General features: G+C 40.1%; 1 non-coding gene across 4 annotated transcripts; it reads right to left on the bottom strand.

Annotated features, from left to right (window-relative positions):
• Positions 1-224: 224 nt before the first annotated feature.
• LOC9270483 (uncharacterized) lies at positions 225-3,714 on the bottom strand. Of its 4 annotated transcripts, none has more exons than XR_010737343.1 (6): positions 3,148-3,714; positions 2,786-2,935; positions 2,223-2,353; positions 1,410-1,492; positions 1,104-1,254; positions 225-697 (listed from the first exon to the last, which is right to left on the bottom strand). It is a non-coding gene; the product is annotated as an uncharacterized protein (transcript). The 4 variants fall into 4 exon arrangements; XR_010737344.1 differs by having other exon boundaries at positions 1,431-1,492; positions 2,223-2,509; XR_010737342.1 differs by having other exon boundaries at positions 2,223-2,509.
• Positions 3,715-6,131: the final 2,417 nt, after the last annotated feature.

Consider the following 6,131-nt stretch of genomic DNA (forward strand, 5'->3'; position numbering starts at 1 on the left):
TCCCATACGTTCTTACGCCGGAGCTCGTGACAAGTAAACTTGTTCAAAACAAGTAAAATAAAAGTTTAGGATGTTTGAAGTTACAAATTTTCTTCACCATAATGCTCATAACCTGAATACTGCGTACATCATATGCTCAATAATTTAGTTTGTAATTTACAATTGGATACCCATCTATCAGTAAGTCATAGAACAATATAGGAGTACACTAAAGACTACTTGAATAGTGTTTGAAACAAATTCAATATACCATGTCCGGTGCCAGATCAATTCTCACCGTTATTATTGACATGTGTAGAAACAAAAAAAAAGTTTATAACAAGCAAAGACATAGATTGTCTAAAAGTTCTCTAATGTTTCCATGCTGCGGTATAGTACGTAGTATATACCACCTAATATCCAGATCCTGTGCTACTAAAAAATTACCGTCAGTCTTAGGTAGCACAAATTTGAACTATCATTCTCTAAGAGCCAACTGCGTATTTCATGATATTTTGCAATTTCTCTAGCATCCCTTCTCTAAGTAAGTCTGCTATGATAAAAAATAGAAAGATGAGGTAATCAACATTGCACAACTTGAGGAGCACCAACCCCCTGCTTCTTAGGCTATTCCACATGGCATTCAGGTAATCAGCATTTGTACCCAATCCTTTTTTTTTTCAAATTTGTATTCTTCATAGTTGCAAAGTAGATGGTCCTGCATGCAACAAAATTATTTGTCAGAATCATTGGTTCAGAAATTTGAAAAACATAATTTTTGTATATGCATGTGCATAAGTTGAACTCTAATAAGCATGGACGAATAATGGTTTATATAATTTTTTTTTAGAAACTGAGATGATACATTTGAGATTCTTTGCGAGCAGAATTCATGCCAAGAAAAAAAATCCCAACTATGCTCACCTAATTTAGTGTGATGATAAATCATAAATTGATGGATCAACCATAACTTTCTGTTAATAATATTCAAGATTTCATCATCAAATGGTTCTCATTATTCACATTATCGACTGAGATGAAATGCAGTAATATCTGACAAAACTGGAAAAAGAATACATGATTAACACAAATTTGGTCACATTTTGCACATTAACTTAACTTACCTTGTGAGTACCTCTATAAATGATGAAACATCAAAAGACTTGGCCATTTGCTTTGTTGTTACCATCATCCATCCTAAGCCATTGATTTTAGTACCATCGATGGGGTGAAATTGTTTAGCAATCACATATGCTTCTCTCTTTCCTATGTTTCCTGAAACAAGCACCAGCTTGATTGGTGAGCAGGAAGCATGCCTGAGAACAAATAAAATTTTTTACACTACTGTAGCTTAAACAAAATGATAGGGGAAATGTGCAACTCAGTGACTACAAAATCTCACACATTCAGGGAAAATAGTAAGAAAGTACATGTTGCAGAGTCATAATCACATTGGAAATTAATATGTTGATGGCGTAGTCCCTGCTTGACACCATTGGTCATGCCAAAAACCCTGAAAATGTAGAAGCAAATGGTATGAAAGGAAAATATATTCCTAACAGGTAGTAAAAGAGCTGTGCACAAAGAGCAACAGCTTGAATCTTTCTAAAGTGCATCATCTAGCATAACCATGCATTGATCGATGGCATAAGTCAAAATATTCATTTCACAAACAGAAACATATATCAGTTTCTCTTCTTCCACGTCTCCATCCAAAGCATCATCTGTAGCATCCCCATGACATCACTCATCATCTCCATCTCTAAATTTTGGTGCTCAAAGTCCATCATAATCGAATTAATGCATAGCTTGTGTTGAAATTAAATAAGTCAGGGATTTCAGCCCATTGCATCGCATATCTAGCAGCTACAGCATCTTAAGTAAAAGATTGATCCCAACCTGACCATGTTGCTACTACTGCTTAGTACAACTTAATGAAGTCAAAATCATGTACTGACGGCAAAAAACTTAGACTTTCACGTTTTTCCTTATAATGCACAGTAGATTCATAGACCATGTAAAACACATCGCTTGGTCAGCATGGAAGACACTGCTAGTTGACGAGGCATGCACACATTGTATAAATAGCAATAATTAGCATTTAGCAAGAAAGCGGCAGAACAAATGCACAGTTATCTCAACACTCTTAGAAAAGCTCCTTGAAGCTGAGATTTAAGTTGGTAGATCTTTGTGGTATGATGTTGTGTACAAATAAGATCTTTGGCTATCATTTTCACAGCTACCTGAGTGCGTCATGAGAAAAACCGGCATATCGTTGTTGAAATTGCATGGAACACAAGAAACTACAAATAATGGGCTCTAATTTGTCTCCACGGTTTTGGATGATGTCAACAACCAACTTGTGGGATGCTCCCTGAGAGATGAAAAGAAGTGAATTAGCATTAGCTGGACAAAAACAAGTAAATTAGCATTACCTCAAACCATAAGCTTGTAACCAAAATCTCTATCGCATTTGCTTCTTAATATTCCAGCGCACTTAAATTAGAGATGTCAAAACGCAGTCCTTCCCCTAATACATTTTGCAGCCAGTAAATACCCACAATATCCGTACAATGAATCATACAATGGTCATATATGCTTTAAATAAAAAAATGACAGCCTGCCAACAGCAAACGGGTTTGTCATGCATACGCATTACAATGATTGTGTCAAAAGTTCTATTATAGTACTACAAAAGTAGATCAGTTGCCTTATCACTGCAAAATAAAACCAATGTTCTACTGATCTGTATGAGCACTATATAAACTTGTATTAGCAAGTCAGGCGAAAGTTGGTGACTAATTACCTATCATTATAAAGACTTGCGGTGTAGATATGCAATTATTCTTGTATATTGTCCAGTCCATTGAAGTAAACCCATGTGGAATGGAGGACGAAGACACCGACAGGGCAAGATATTGCTAGACGCGAGTGATTCCCCTATGCAATCAGCTCACTATCAATAAGTTCAAATCAGCATCTTTAAAAAAGCAAAATTCTGTTAATTTTCAACAGAATAAGATATTCTCTGTAGTGGTGATGATCAATAATTAACTTTCATCAAGCTGTACAATGGATCGAGAATGAAAAGAGGAGAAATTTTCATATAGGGGATTAATGAGCTTAAAAGGGGAATCACAGAGTAATTTTCAGATGAATCAATCTAACCTGCACAAGAGAGGACCAGCGTCCAGGGAGGACCGGCGCCCTGGAAGCATCGGAGCTGCTTGATATGGGCAGACTCTACCCCTTAACTGTCGCGGCCACAAGAGGCGTGGCAGGGAGCCAGTGGAAGGCAGGATCACAAGGACGTGACGGGGCGACTGCGCCGGTGGAAAGGAAGCTCCACCAGGACGTTGATTGATGCGGAAGAACTTATGGCAGCGCGAGCGAACAAGAAGGCCCCCGGGGGCGGGAGGATGGGGAGGGGGGGCAGCGATGGGAGGAGGCGGACGGCGATGCAGAAGGGACCGAAGTCGGCTCCGGTGGCGGATCCGAGTGGGAGAAGCACGATCTGGCCGCGTCTCCGGCGAGGACGCGGCGTAGCGCCGGCAGCGGGGCGTGGCGGTGGGGAAGAAGGAGGACGGCCGCGGCGTAGCGGTGGCAGCGGGGAGTAGGAGGAGCGAGCGAGGAGGACGGCCACGGTGGCTCCGGCGAGGACGCGGAGGAGCGGCGGCAGCGGGGAGTCGCTCCTGCGAGGACGCGGGGAGGAGTGAACGAGGAAGAGAAGCGCGCGGTCTCCGCGGCCGCGGGTGGAGGAGGAGCGATGTCTTCGCGCGTGGAATCCTCAGCTGTGAAATCTTGGGGTGGAGAAAACTTGCGTGCGGATGGACGGTCCAGATTAGTTCGGATAATTTGGCCTGTAGCATTGGAGAGGACAACTCCTTTATGTAAGTAAATACCATCTCTTTAAACAGGTAATAGTTATTTTTATTTTAATTCTCTCGTACAGTGTGTTCTGTTTAAATTTTGTAAATCAACAGTGTAAATTTTCAAATTACAATGGAAGTTTTGTAATTTACATTGTGCAAAAGTCTAATCTAAGTGTTTTATAAAAATATGGCGCTAATCTAACTGTTTTATAAAAATATGACGATATAAATATAGCTTATGACTAATCTAAAACAACCAAAGTACCTCGGAATAATCTAGCACACGAATGATGAGGAAAAAAAATAAGGATAATGGCATGATAAATTGGGAAAAGATATATCCAGAATCATGAAATGCCAAGTACTTTTTGGAAATAGGTTCAAGCGTATAAGTTACTCGAAAACTGAAGGAGCAATAATCATTCTACCGTTCCATTCTTTTATCTTTGGTTAGGATGTAGAATTTTTATGTTATACCCTCATAGAAGTTTAAAACCATTTCATTATTAAAAAAAAGTTTTAAATTTAATTTTGTTTCTCAAAGTCTACAGGAGAAGTGTGTACATGCATGCATCAACCAATCGATGTTAAGAGGTTTGGTGGTAAGTTCGGTGACAATTGGATGCCCCATTGATAAACATTGCGATCATTTGTGTTCTTCAGGATTAATGATTAATTTCACAAGGTGCAATGCCCATCTGAAAAGCCGTGGTACGTGCAATCTAATCTACCTATGAGCTGCTTCCTTTTAGAAAGCGAATGATTGGATTCAGCATCATTACACCAAGGATTTTTCAAACAGGAGGGTAGCTTAGCTAAAAGAGCAGATAATTAACGAGATAGCACATGATTCTGTCAAAAAGGGAAAAGGGAGTCCTACCACACTCTTTGCTCAAAAGGTAGACGTGACAAGTGACATACGTCGTCCTTTAAAGACCAAAAGGTGTTGGTCTGCCTGCTGAATGGATAAGAATCTCTACAAGTATTTCCACAGAGCTAATTACCGAGGGATTGAGATCCGAGAGCGTCTCCGACGTTTAGGCGATAGCAGTGCAGATGTATCGCAATTTTTTCTTTTTTTTGAGGGAACAAATGTACAGCATTTTTTGGGATCCCCCTACAAATCAGGTGCCCGATGGTAGGTGGGAAAAAATCGGACGCTAACGTCAGCATGACGTCGCGCCCGATTTACGTACAAAACTATTTTAAACTGATTTTTCTCTTAAATTACTTATTCAAATCATGATCCGATTGCACCATTAAATTCATTATAATTAAATTTTCAAAACAAGACCGCACATGGATGTATTCCGACGAAAAAAAATTAGCTTATTATTGAATTATTTTTAAATTTTGCACGATGTTCCACCAGGTATATTAGAATTGTTTCACTAGGTTGATCAAAAATGTTTCACTTGTTTAAATTGGGTGTTGTTTCATCTTATATAAAAACAATGGTTCAGTAAATAGCAAAAAATTATTTCAGTTCATTGCAATATTTAATCCATACATAGTGAAACATTATAAGTACACTAGGTGAAACATTTTTTGGTGGCACAAAAAATAAAACGAATTCCCTTAATAGGGGTTTCCAAAATATGTGGGTTTTTTGTTGCACTAGAATATTTCGTTTACTGCAACACTAGATCTATACATAGTAAAACATTGTGAGTATACTAGAACAAAAAATAAACCAAATTTCCTTAATAGAGAATTTCCAAAATATGTGGGATTTTTGTTGCAAATGAGTATTTTAATTCACTGTAACATTAGATCTATAAATAGCGAAACATTATAGATAGATTAGGTGAAACATCTTTTGTGAAAAAAAGGGAGAGAGAAATGGGTGGGTCCACGTGGAAGGAGGGGCGTGCGGGGGGAGCGCCCGATCTGGCTCCCCCCGCGCCGGTTGCACGACCGAGAGCATTTTTGCATTTTTTGAGTCTTAGGTTACGCTAGAGTAGACCCAAGCCCCTGAAACTGTGCATGCTTGACAGTGCAGGTTACTTCTGGTATATCCCACCTCTTTTACTTTCAATCTCTCTCCTGTCTCTCCCCCTCTCTCTCTCTCTCATGTCTGCGACTCTATATCTTTCCTCACCGGCCGAGCGAGCCAAGGCGTCGTGTGGAGAAATCGAGGGGGTGACGGTGCCAGCTTTGGCCTAGGGCAAAAGTGTCCCAAGCGACGACAGCGATGGTGATGAGTGGCGTGGTGGCGAGGCATCCCAAGCGGCGACGGCAACGACGCCAGGCGGAGCAGCGGCGGGGTGGCGAAAGCGG

The sequence above is a fragment of the Oryza sativa genome, chromosome 11 (genome assembly GCF_034140825.1).
Source record: "Oryza sativa Japonica Group chromosome 11, ASM3414082v1".
Classification (NCBI taxonomy): Eukaryota; Viridiplantae; Streptophyta; class Magnoliopsida; order Poales; family Poaceae; genus Oryza; species Oryza sativa.